The sequence below is a fragment of the Pogoniulus pusillus genome, chromosome Z, assembly GCF_015220805.1.
Source record: "Pogoniulus pusillus isolate bPogPus1 chromosome Z, bPogPus1.pri, whole genome shotgun sequence".
Taxonomy (NCBI): domain Eukaryota; kingdom Metazoa; phylum Chordata; class Aves; order Piciformes; family Lybiidae; genus Pogoniulus; species Pogoniulus pusillus.
This window is the reverse complement of record NC_087309.1, coordinates 12,700,743-12,714,164: the sequence shown is the minus strand read 5'-3', so window position 1 is coordinate 12,714,164 and position 13,422 is coordinate 12,700,743.

Genomic DNA, 13,422 nt, shown 5'->3' with positions numbered 1-13,422 from the left:
ACAACTTTCACAGCCCAGAGCCCCTGTTTCCTCTTGCTGCAATGCTCATGGGGCAAGAGCCAGTCTGTGTGTACCAGCAGCTGTGCACAGTGCATGGATGATGACACAGGAGATTTGGGTGAGAACTTCAGTGTCTTTATCTCCGTCAACAGTCTGGATGAAAGGATCAAGGGCACCCTTAGGAAAGTCAGCAGACAAGACCAAGCTGAGTGGGACTGTTGTTTTGCTTGAGGGTAGTGTCACAGAGGCACCCACAAAACAGCAACAGCTACCTCAAATGGGTGTTTATTGTAACCAGAATTACTCAGCACTCCTTCCAACACAATACAATTACAGAGTGGGATGTCAGTGGGGAATATGATGCTACACAACCCATTAAGCTTAAGTGTGCAGGTGATCACCCACAAATGGAAAACCTCCCACACAAGAGTGCTCAAAATACATACTCAACGAAGGGGAAATGAGGACTCATTCAATTCATGGGAGTATCCCAGTCCAAAGCAAGAGGACCTGACTGTAAGGCTGCTCACTGTGACGGGAACCAACTCAAAACTGCTCTGTAGCAGGATTCCATTTGTACCCTAAGCTGAGGGTGCACTGTGGTTGATTCTAATTAGCTGGAAGGGAAAGCCCATGGAACCACACAAGTACAGGACAAGAGCCTGGGCACCAGGATGCTGGTTAATGTCTGAGAGGCACCAAGTTGGTCTTTATCAGCTTCTAGAGAGCCCCAGCTCTTTGTCAGGTGTCTGTCAGGCACTGTGTTTCTATCAGGGTGGTTATATCTGCCACAGGTAGAAAGGCACTACAGAGAGATCTGGACAGGCTGGATCAATAGGCCAAGGCCAGTGATATGAGGTTAACAAGGTTAGGTATTAGGTCTTGTGCTTGGATCACAACGACCGCATACAACGCTACAGGCTTGGGGAAGTGTGGCTGAAAAGCTACCTATCAGAAAAGGACTTGGATATGCTGGTCAACAGCTGTCTCAGTGTGACCCAGCAGAGTGCTGAGGTGGCCAAGAAGGCCAGCACCATCTTGGTGTGGCCAGCAGGACTAGGGAAGTGATTGCACCCCTGTACTCAGCACTAGTGAGGCTGCACCTCAAACACTGTGTTCAGTTTTTGGCCCCTCACTACAAAAAAGACACTGAGGTGCTGGAGTGTGTCCAAAAGGGGCAGGAAAGCTGATAAAGGGTCTGGAAAACAAGTCTTATGAGGATTAGCTGAGGGAACTGTAGTTGTTTAGACTGGAGAGGAGAAGGCTCAGGGGAGAGACTTCATAAAAAGAGGTTGTAGCAAGGTGGAGGTTGGCTTCTTCTCCTAAGTAACAAGCAGTAGGACAGAAGGAAATGGACTTAAGTTGCACCAGGAGAGGTTTAGATTAGACATTAGGAAAAATTTATTGTCGGGGAGAATTGTCAAAGAACAGGCTGCCCAGGGAAATGCTGAAGTCACCCTCCCTGGAGAGATTTACAAGATAAGTAGATGTGGTGCTTAAGGACATGGCTTAATGGTAGGCTTGGCAGAGCTAGGGTAACAGTTGGCCCTGATGATCACAAAGGTCTTTTCCAGCCTAAGCAATCCTGTGATTTTATGACTGGCAAGCCAGCTGCTGCTCTTGAAGAGCATTGTCCAGGGGAGTAGCACAAGTGGGTGCAGGCACAGACTGCCAGCTACAGGCAGAAGCCCTTTCTCTAAGGGCTCTAAGGGCTCTGAGACTTCAGAAGAAGTATGCAGACCTCTTGGCACTACATGAACAAGGATGAATCAAAATGAGAGGCAAAGTGTAGTATTACTGGTGTTGGTCTTCAAGCATCCCAATGGCTGGTTTGTGATAGCAGGCAGAAGAAAGCAAGACAATGGTGTGTGGCTCCTCCACATTAGTCACAAGGCCAGGGAGGAAGATGTGGAACTGAGCTCTGTGCAGGATGAGGACGAGCACATTGTCAGGAAGGGGCTCTCCATGGATGGAGCCACAACATGATTTGTTTCCATGACCCTGCACAATCGCCAAAGACTGAAAAGTCCAGCTGCATCTTGCTTAGCTTTGGAAAGAGGAAATGCCATGAAATGAGGAAACTTGGACAAAACCAAGCTTAAGAGGCAGTATGGTTACATAATACCCAGCAAGCTTGCAAAGATTTAAGGCAGCCTTCCAGGGCTCCTGGTATCAAAACATAGAGGTGAACGAGCATGATTAATCACCAGGGCCAGAGGTTATCCAAAACAGGAAGCCTCCTGCAAAGAGCTGCAGTCATTTTGTCCAAATGACAAAAAATAGTACCAAGTAGGTTAAGACTTCTGTAAAAGCTCAGTAAGAGCAAGGGGGGGTGGGGGTGGGGGGGGTGTGGAATAGAGAGAGAGAGAGCAAAGAAGAGCCCATAGAAGCACCAGCAGTCTTTTTTCACAAGCCCTTCAAGAGCTTCAGAAGTACCCCTGAAGCCTGCAGGGTCAGTAGGACAACATGTCCTGGCACTGGAGGAGTGATAGCCCAGAGGCTGCACAATTGCTGTGAAATGTGGCTCAAATGCCAGTGGTCTGCAGCAAAGTAGGACATGTGCATGGCCTTATGCCTGGACCCTGACATTGCAGTGGGATGCAGCTTCCTCACTCCTACTGAAATACTCCCTGCCCAGCCTGGCTGTGCCAGTTATGCCATGTGTGCTCTGCAATGGCAGTAGGGTCTCTCAGACCAAATAGCCAAGGACTCTTGAGTCCTATCATGTTGTAATCAAGCCAAAGCTGTCATTGTGGCTTTGGATTTACTCTGTGTGACTAGGGCATGAGGCTGCTGGACAAGCACTGGCTTGCAACAGCCCTCTGTCCTCTGTGCAAGGACACAGGTTGTGCTTGAGGCTGGATTTTGTTGATGTGCAGCAAGGGCAAATGTGAAAAGCAAGAGAGCACAGGGGCTTCCTAGCAACTGCTCAGGCCAGAGATTCTCCATGGCTTTTGAGGGTTTATATAGAGTAATGAGAGTCTTTTGAAGATGTCATATACAGAGGAGATGGCAACCATTGTTATGGGATTAGTGCACAAGAGGACAAGGCATTTATTTTCTTAGTCTTTTTTAATTTATGGAATTTCCTTACTCATTTTCAAAAGAACCTCTGAATGAAGAATCTATTCCTAGTTTGCTTTTTCATCCCTCTAACTATTTCTTGAAAGACCCAGAAGCACCAAGGGGCAGGGAGATTTGCTCTTTGAGCTGCAGTTGCTGCTGGAGGCAGAGGAACAGGTCACTTCCCCCTACCTGACAGGTGTCCCACTCTAGACAGAGCACAGCTAACTCCAAGCTATCTCCCAGCCTGGCCCCTGTTGTGATGCCAGAGTCCTGACGGTGAACTTGCAGATCTAGGGCACTTTTGCCAGGGCAGAGCTCTCTATGGGTGAGCTTTGTATCTGATTAAAAGAAATAACAAGGCAAGTTGCTGCAAGCTCTGTTACAGGAAGAGAGAAACACAGAGAAGGGAGAAGAGGTTAAGCTTGCCTTTCTGAGCATAGGAAGGCACCAGAAAGGTGGCCAGGCAGACTCCAGCTGTGTCTCTGAGAGGCAGAAGACTGATGGAGTACAACTCCTCAAGCACCACCACAACTGAAGGAAAAGAAACCAAAACAAAGAGTTCTATAATGTTCTGCCAGAGTTAGATTTGTGGGGTGACTGGGGAAAGAGTCACCCCAAATTAGCCTGCTCTGTGCTGCTGAAGAGAGGTGCTGCAGGGTGTGCAAATCAAGCAAAAGATCTCCATCAGAAGAAAGCAGAGCCTCATTCCAGGCTTGGGAGTACTGGACCTTGCTGAAGAGCATGACAATAAGTAAAGCCCTGACAAGTGGCTGCAGCCCTGCCACAAAGCCTCAGGAAAGATTTTAGGGCTTGTTTTTCCCACAGTTGTGTGCTTCATCTGGTATGCAGGCCAAGCATGTCCAGCAAGAGCTGCTAGGTAGTTAGGGAAGCTGGAGCACAAATTCATCAGCTCCTGCCCTGGGCCACCTTTGATGGTTGGATCTGCTGCTGTGGCCAGTGCTGCCAGTCTCTAGAGACTCAGACAACCTCCAGTGGCAGTCCTTTCCCTGACCACTGCCATGCCTGTGATGCCTTCTCACCCCTTCATGGTCGTTTCCACTTCCAACATGTGTGGTCAACACAACATGCCACAAAAACAGTGCTCCTGGTCCCCAGCCCAGTCTCAAACACCTAACAATGTCTGCTGAAATCTTGGCTTTCCTTGGCTGCCCCTGCCAGAAAGCCTGAAAACTGTGGTTCTCAGACAAGAGATCAGAGAGAAGCAAGCAGGGCAGGTTCAGGCTGGATGTTAGGAAGAAGTTCTCCACAGAAAGAGTGGTTGGCATTGGAATGGGCTGCCCAGGAAGGTGGTGGAGTCACCGTCCCTGGAAGTGTTTAAAAAGCGACTGGATGAGACACTTGGTGCCATGGTTTAATTAATTAGAAGGGTTTAGATGATAGGTTGGACTCAGTGATCTCAAAGGTCTTTTCCAACCTGGTTAATTCTGTGATTCTGTGATTGAAGATCTCAAAAGGGGCATGAAGGTGCCCCAGCACACAGATGAGAAGAAAGTATCGCTGAGAGTGGGAGAGGTTCCCTTTGCTAGGAGGAAGCCTCTTGCACCATATGCGACTTCTCTGCGTGGCTGTTTCCTTTCTGTGCTTGCACCTCTCGCAATCAGAGGGGTGTGCTGCGAGGCAGCCAGCGGGACTGAAATCTCAGTACTGCCCTGGGAGCACAAGCAAACATGGCCCTGCAGTGGGCATTTCTCCTGCTCTTCACACCTCTGCTGGCAGTACCAGAGGGGGAAGAGTTCGACCCCAACACCTCCGGAGAACCTCAGGAAGCAGGTAGGAAGCGCTCACTCCTGTTCTCACAAACTAAGGTTTTTGTGGTCTCCTGCTACAGGGTTGCTGTGTATCTTACCGCAGGAAGGGTACAGCAGCTCTGTCAGAGAGAACTGAATCCGATGTCAAAACCAGGGACATAGACAATTTTGCACGTCAGGTTGTGGTGTGGTGAAGCAGCTTGGGGACGGGTGGCAGCAAACCTCAGTGTGCTGAGATAGCCTCAGCAGGGGCTGTAATGCCCCTCCACTGAGTAGGCAGCATCCCTTGGAGCATAAGGTGGTCACCTCTGCTCAGTGTGCAGATGCCGTGTCCACATTACAGTGGAGATGGCTGCTTGGTGCCCAGCAAAGACCTGCAGAGCCGTGGGCTAAGTCCCTGTGTGTCCAGCAAAGGTACTGTCTGGCAGGAGCTACTATGTGCTATGCTTTTTAAGAGGCTTCTTTGGTGCTGGATAGGCAGAAGAACTCTCAGGGGGGCCTGGGCTCTTCCTGCACACCTTCAGCCCAGCAGAGGCAGCTAGTGGGTATCTAGAGGCTTACAAGTTTTCTGACCTCCCAGGAGGTCAGTCTGGGGGCTGTGGTCCGGGGGCTGTGGTCCAGGGGCTGTGACCTTGTGTCGCTCTGCATCTGCCTGCTGTGGGATTCCCCTAAACTAACCTTGCCAGGGATAGGTGATAAAAATCACTAAACTTGTATCCAGTCATATTGTCTTGACCTGCTTCAGCGATGTGCCTGAGCAGGGTCTGTACTGTGTGACAGAATCCTAGAGTCTTTCAGGCTGGAAAATACCTTTAAGATCATCAAGCCAACACTGCTAAGCTCACCAGAGTTTACTATGCCCTTGTGTACCACATCTCACACAACTCTTAAATCCCCACAGAGAAGGTGACTCCAGCCCTCCCCTAGGCAGCCTGTCCAAAGTTTCATAACCCTTCTGATGAAGACATTCTTCTCAATGTTCAAAGAAATTAGGGCCACAGGGATGATCAGAGGGCTGGAGCACCTCTCCTATGAGATGAGGCTGAGGGAATGTGGGCTGTTCAGTCTGGAGAGGAGAAGGCTCCAAGGTGACCTTATTGTGGCCTTTCAGTATCTTAAGGGGGCTACAGAAAAGCCAATGAGGGATTTTTTAGGATGTCAGGTAGTGGTAGAACTAGGGATAATAGAGCAAAGCTAGAAATGCATAGATTCAGACTGGATTTTAGGAAGAAGTTCTTCACCATGAGGGTGGTGAGACCCTGGAAAAGGTTGCCCAGGGAGGTGGTTGAGGCCCCTGGAGGAGTTTAAGGCCAGGCTGAATGAGGTTCTAGACAGCCTGATCTAGGGTAGGGTGTCCCTGCCCATGGCATGGGAGTTGGAACTAGATGATCCTTGTGGTCCCTTCCAACCCTGACTGATTCTATGATACCATGAAGTCTTTCCTTATGATAGGGGCTGTAGGAGGCCACTCTCAGTGGTTGCAGGGAGCAGGGGTACAGCACACACTCTCAAAAGCAGGGACTAAAACTGCAGTAGACAATATTGTCCTGGCCAGAACTGTTCCCCTTTTCCCAGACCACACATAAAAACTGTCCTCCCAGGCCAGCATTTGCAACTGTCCCTAAATGCTGACTGGTTTTTCAGCTTGTTGTCACGGTGCACGCTAAGGCCAGCACCTACCCTTACTGCGTGTGGTGGGATGAAGCAGGGACCTGAAGGATGGCAGACCCGTGGTGTGCTCTGCACAGCTCTGTCACCCAGCTGTCCCTGCAGGAGCCTGGGGCTGCCTGCAGCAGAGCTGGTATTGCTGACTGTGCACCTTGACTTTCGTGAAAAGAGGAACCAAGATAAAAGCATTTGACAGCTGCACCCAGCAGTGCGGACACTGCCTCCATCTTCAGCACATGGGTTCATCTCAGCCCAGGACCTATCTCAAGGTCCCTACTTTATGGACAGGGCCGGGGGGGGGGGGTCTTCTCTTGCTCAAGGACAGGACAACCTGAAGGGAGATTGTAGCCAGGTGGGGGTTGGCCTCTTCTGCCAGGCAACCAGCAATAGAACAAGGGGACACAGTCTCAAGTTGTGCCAGGGGAGGTCTAGGCTGAATGTTAGGAGGGAGTTGTTGCCAGGGAGAGTGATTGGCATTGGAATGGGCTGCCCAGGGAGGTGGTGGAGGCACCATCCCTGGAGGTATTCAAGAAAAGACTGGATGAGGCACTTAGTGCCATGGTCTAGTTGACTGGATAGGGCTGGGTGCTAGGTTAGACTGGATGATCTTGGAGATCTCTTCCAACCTGGTTAATTCTATAACTCTATGACAAGATGAATGGTCAGGATGGGACCATCCCATCCCTGACTGCAAGGCCAACAGTGACAATGGGACAAGGCAAAAATGTTGGCCAGAAATGAGCAATATGGAGACAGAACCTGACCCAAGGGTTCTCCTTCTTAAGGATCCCTGATTCTGGCAGATGCAGAATGCAATGAGGGAGGATGAACAGCCCAGTGGGAAGAGTGGACAAGCTGTCTCTAGTCCTCATTGTTGTACCCTTCCAGGCACCCACAAAGTCCTCCCACACTGGTGAGGCACCAGGGTGCTGAGAAGTGTGGGGAAGTCCTTGTTCAGAAGTGTTCCTGCATACCCATATTGCTGGACTAGCTTTTCCCCCTCAGTCTGTCACCACCCCACCAGTGAGCACCAAGAGCACCAGTCCTAGTAAAACAACAGGCATGGCAGTAATTTTGGAGAAGGCCCACAGGGCCCTTCACCTGCCAAGGAGATGAGGCAAGGTGGCAAAGCCATGTCTTAGCAGCAGACGGGAGCTTAGGGCACCATGAGGAACCCGAGGAAGAGCAGAGCAGCTGCAGGCAGAGGACGTGGTTGGGGCATGGTGCACAAGTGCGAGAGTACGCAGCACTGCTGCTCTCTTCACCTTGTCACTCGCTGTGTAGTTTGCATCTGCACTGAGTAGTTTGCCTCATTGCCCTTCCATCTCCCTATTGTCTTGCTGTGCTCTTTTCACACGGGTTTTCTCTCCACTGAGATGCCATACCTGTAATAAAGTCACATCCTTTTTTTTTTCCTGTGCCTGGGAGGCAAGTGGAGAAGCTTCTAGGGAACATCTTCCCTGCAGAGGCAGTGAGGGCTGGGAAAAATCCAGACCCTCTCTGGCCTCTTTCTCATCAGACTTGCTTTGCATGCTGTCTGAGTAACGGACCAAGAGCCCTAAATGACCATAGTTGCAGTGCCTAGTGGGTGGGAGTGCACTGGGCAAAATAAGACTGAGCTCAAACTGAAAAGCTTTGTGTTAGCAGGAGCCAAATTTCATACAACACCCAGAGGAAGTCCTGTTGGGGACACAAACCCTAAGAGATGTTGCAAAGGAGCACCTTGGGACTTGACACCCTTGGGACTGTGAACTGTGTGTTCCTTTCTGCTTCCACTTCCTATTACCAGAACACAGGTTCAGGAAACAAGTACTTCACCTCCCTTTCTTAAAACCTTGTCAGGTGCCGTTTTGCATGGCAGAGCGGGTACAGTTTAAAGTGCCACCATTTCCCTGTTCTTTCCACAGTGGTTGTTCAGTAACCTGCTTTGCCACCTCCTCTTCCTGGCACCACTCCCAAGCAGAGCAGCCCTGAGTTCTCTCTGCCCCTTCCGCAGCCTCACACTGGCCATTGCTTTTAAAGACCCCTGTGACAGCTTTGTTCGCTAGTGCTGAGTACAGAGGTACTTTAAGACCCATGCATGTCTTCTCATTGGCTTGCAGTACCACTGTCCAGCGCTGGGAATGGTGGTTGCTTTTTTTCATCTCCTCTCAGCAAGCACATGGCATCAAACACAGCAAAACTCCAGCATACTTTACTGTCACCTCTGATAGCTGCTGAGCTACCATGGGGAAATGATTGAGCTTGGCTTGCTGCTTCTTAGGGTTTTCTTATCTTGTGTTTTATTCTTTCTGTATGGGGTAAAATGATGTAAGGAAGTACATATTTTGCTGGTAAACAAAGCACTGAACCCAGGAACCTGACCTGCATTACCAGCATAATCATTTCTCCTTCCTCCTGATTCTTCCCAAATCTGCTTCTGGGGCATGCTGGAGCTCTGCTCTGCCTGCCAGACTCATAAGTCCTATGCAGCAGGGACAGGCAGTCCAAGTATTTCAGTGAAATACTTTCCACGTTCATGGGTATTAATAAACAATATTAACAAGAAAGGTATTAATTTAATAGCATCAACTGAAAAGAGACAGTTCATGTCTGACTGTATGAAACACACAGACTAGCCTTTTGTTACCACTTCTCAGGCATTCAGCATTCTGGTTTTGGCAGAGAGCACACACTGCACATTGTAAAAGGTGCCTGTTTGGTCACATCTACACCAGATTCACCTTTTCCGTGCTGAAGTTTCACATATTGCTCCAGCTTGGAGCAGATGGCCTGTGAGCAGCTCTCCTCATACCACAGTAAAGGGTGAAAAACAGTGTCTGGTGGCGATTTCTTTACTCTCCTGGATGCTATTAGTCCCCACAAGGCTAGAAGCTGATCTCTTCCCCTTTCTGAGCACGCTCTGCTCTCCAGCAGTGTCCTGTCCCCTTGTGCACAGACATGTGCTCCATTTCGTTTGCACAGGCAGTGAGCTCCAACCTAGTGGAGATACCCTCTGACTCACATACGCCACACAGCCTCCCACAGCAGCCACCAAAGCACACAAACAGCCACTCTGGGTTAGAGCAAAGGCTTCTTTGCTCCAGGGGGCTCTTCTCCCATGGCAATGGTTACCAAGTGTTTGGAGAAGGAGCGTAAGAACAGGGTGAGGACAGAGATGTCCCACCCAGACTTTGCATCTTGTCTGAACCCATTTTTTCCAGCACTGATGCTTGCAAGAGGCTCTGCTGGCACAGCTAGGTACAAGAAGGGAGCAAGAGGGTTTGCCAGTGGGACTGAACACTAGCATGGTCTTTGTGCCCAGATGGCAGACATGGGTACTGACATACTGCTTGAACGTGTGTGGCCTGTACAGAAGCACATTTCAGCCATCTGCTGGTGCCTGATGCTGCACTGGAAACTGTGGGTCACAGCAGCATCTCACCACATCATCCTAGCAGATACTGACAGGAGGGCTGAGGAAGACCTGGAGAAAAACTATGCCTCTGCCAGGCCTTTTTCACTTGAAAGCGAAAAAGTGACAATGTCTCTGGCAAAGGGCTGATAAATGCTCAGGTCTAGGAGAAGTGATTCACTGGAGTTCCGATGAAGATGTCCAGCCTAGTCAGAAATGTGTGGCTGCTGTACCAGCTCAATCTAAAGGATCCCTTCACACCCACTTCAAGCCAGCGAGACTCACACAGCATTTATTTACTTGTACTTTAATGAACTGCCCATTACTAAGAGAAAGGCTGAATCAATCCTAAATGTCTGTCAACAGTAATTAGTGTAATGATGAATGCCTCTTAATTTCAGCATGCAGAAGCTTCACCTTTCAGTTAAAAAAAAAAAATCCTGCATGTTAAACAAAGATTATTCTCCTTTGTACTATTGTAAAACTTCATTGCATTACATCTCTAAAGCAGCAACCACGAGATGCAGCCTTTTAAAATACAGCATTACACCTGGTTTATACCCCTAAGGAAGCACCATACCTGGCCAAAAACCTCTAGGGAGGTTGAATCATGGTTGTGTTAGTTGCAAATCCTTTGATGCATCAAGGACATGCTCAATATCTTTTCTGATGATCTGGACAAGGGGATTGAGTCCAGCATCAGTAAGTTTGCAGATGACACCAAGCTAGGAGCAGTTGTGGATCTGCAGAGGGACCTGGACAGGCTGGATGGGTGGGCAGAGGCCAATGGGGTGACACTTAACAGGGCCAAGTGCAGGGTTCTGCACTTTGGCCACAACAACCCCAAGCAGTGCTACAGGCTGGGGACAGAGTGGCTGGAAAGCAGCCAGGAAGAAAGGGACCTGGGAGTACTGGTGGTTAGTAGCTGAAAATGAGCCAGCAGTGTGCCCAGGTGACCAAGAGAGCCAATGGCACCGTGGCCTGCATCAGGAACAGTGTGGCCAGTAGGTCAAGGGAGGTTATTCTGCCCCTGTCCTCAGCACTGGTCAGGCCACACCTTGAGTGCTGTGTCCAGTTCTGGGCCCCTCAATTCAGGAGAGATGTTGAGGTGCTGGAACATGTCCAGAGAAGGGCAAGAAAGCTGGTGAGGGGCCTGGAACACAAACCTTGTGAGGAGAGGCTGAGGGAGCTGGGGTTGTTTAGCCTCAAGAAGAGGAGGCTCAGGGCGGACCTCATTGCTGTCTACAACTATCTGAAGGGAGGCTGTATCTGTGGGGGTTGGCCTCTTCTGCCAGGCACCCAGCAACAGAAGATGGGGACACAGTCTGAAGTTGTGCCAGGAGAATTATAGGCTGGATGCTAGGAGGAAGTTCTTGCCAGAGAGAGTGATTGGCATTGGAATGGGCTACCCAGGGAGGTGGTGGAGTCACCGTCCCTGGAGGTGTTCAAGAAAAGCCTTTCTGAGGCACTTGGTGCCATGGTCTAGTTGACTGGATAGGGCTGGGTGGTAGGTTGGACTGGATGATCTTGAAGGTCTCTTCCAACATGGTTGTTTGTATGATTCTATGATTCTATGACACTAAAGGTTTTGATGCAAGGCTCACACAGGGCAGGGCCTGATGCAGAACTCGGATGCAGAGGTGCAAACACCCCTGCCAGCAGAGTGTTGGTGGTTGTGACAAGACAATCTCTCCCAGGTATCTCTTGAAATCTGCACCTCTGTCAGCAGGTTTCATGTGAAGAAGACTCTTTTCCTCCTCACTTCCTGCCCAGCAGGTTGCCATGTCCTGTGCTACCAATAAGGTATGTGTACCTCATAGCTACTGGGAGGTGTGGAAACACTTAGAAAAGGAAAAAATTAAGGCAATAGATCCCACAATAAGTTCCATCCTTTCCTGTTTCTACCTGCTCCTCTTCCTCTGTGCAGAGAGATGTCAGCAGCCCCAGTGGAATATGGAGCTCCACTTCACCCCAGAGCAGAATTTCTACAGGCTCAATGAAGAGGTGACACTGAGATGCCTTAAGGAGGACTCTCCTCCTCTTGCTGTGATCCGATGTGCAAAAGGAATATCTCCAGGTTGGAAGGATGCTTGGGAGATGAAGGACACGCTGGGAACATGGCATAGGCTGGTGAAGAACCTGACCTGCATCTCAAGTAAGTGAGGGAGCAGTAGTCAACACTGCCACTTGCACTTCTACATGGGAGGGAGTGTGGATATCTTGCCATATCCATGAGACACCTTGGCTAGAGGCCAGAGAAAGGTTGGGAGCAGTGGGGAAAGAACAGAACTTTCAGTGTGGGACAGGTTTTCTGTCTTCCTCTGCATCTTCTCCCAGTCTATTCCTGAGTCACAGGCCATGGACAAGTAGAAGGAGGCCAGATCCTGCCCCTTATCTGACCTCTCTCTCACAGCCTCAAGTTGTGCCAGGGTAGGTATAGGCTGGATATTAGGAGGAAGTTCTTCACAGAGAGAGTGATTGGCATTGGAATGGGCTGCCCAGGGAGGTGGTGGAGGTACCGTCCCTGGAGGTCTTCAAGAAAGGACTGGATGAGGCACTTAGTGCCATGGTCTAGTTGACTGGCTAGGGCTGGGTGCTAGGTTGGACTGGATGATCTTGGAGGTCTCTTCCAACCTGGTTGATTCTATGATTCTATTCTATGATTCTCAGTGTCCATGTTGTGGAGAGGAGTTTTGGGGAGTTTTGGGGAATAGCATGCGAGGCTGATTTTTATGAAAGTTTAAATGATTTTTTACTAAAACACTAGAAATCCCCTTCCCCAGACTTATTTATAACTATCCCACGAAAGTTCTTGGCTCACGGTTGTGAATTAAAATGCAGAATGGCAAAAATGAAGAGAGTCTATGATTTAAGAGAGTTCACTGGAGTCTTGAGAGATCATTCAGTCTTTAGATTAAGGTTGTATCAGTTACTCACTGTCCAAATGCAGTTCAAAGAAGTCTTAGAGTATTATGAATTTAAGGCACGTTGTCCAAGCCTCCACTGGCTTCCAAGGTTGATGAGGACTGGGGTGCTGCCAAGTTCCGTGCCATCCCGAGCCGGCTGTAACTTCGATGCTGCGGTGCGAATGCTGAGCGAGTGCCGATGCCGATGTTGCAGAGAGCAGGAATTAATACGTGGCCGAGTTGGGAATTTATCAAAAATAGTTATTTTTTATTTTCCCAAAAACCCGCCCCCACAACTATATATACAAAGATTAATTTAGTTTAATGAGCAGATTCAGTTGCATGAGAATTAACCTGCAAGGATACCATCAATAATCTGACTATATTGAAAGTCAGAAGTTGGAAAAGGCCTCAGCTATTAATTAATAGCAGTTTCTTACAATTAAGCTGAGCCAAATAACTCACTCAGGCTGACTCCTGCGGTCTGTCTTCCTCTTCTTTTCCAGCGGCTGCAGGTGAATCGTTAAGAGGTCATTAAGGGTCGTTAGGCACACAAAGGTGTCAATAGGAAAGCAAATTCCTGAAGGTCTCTCTGCAGTCCAGGCACAGGGGAGTGAGT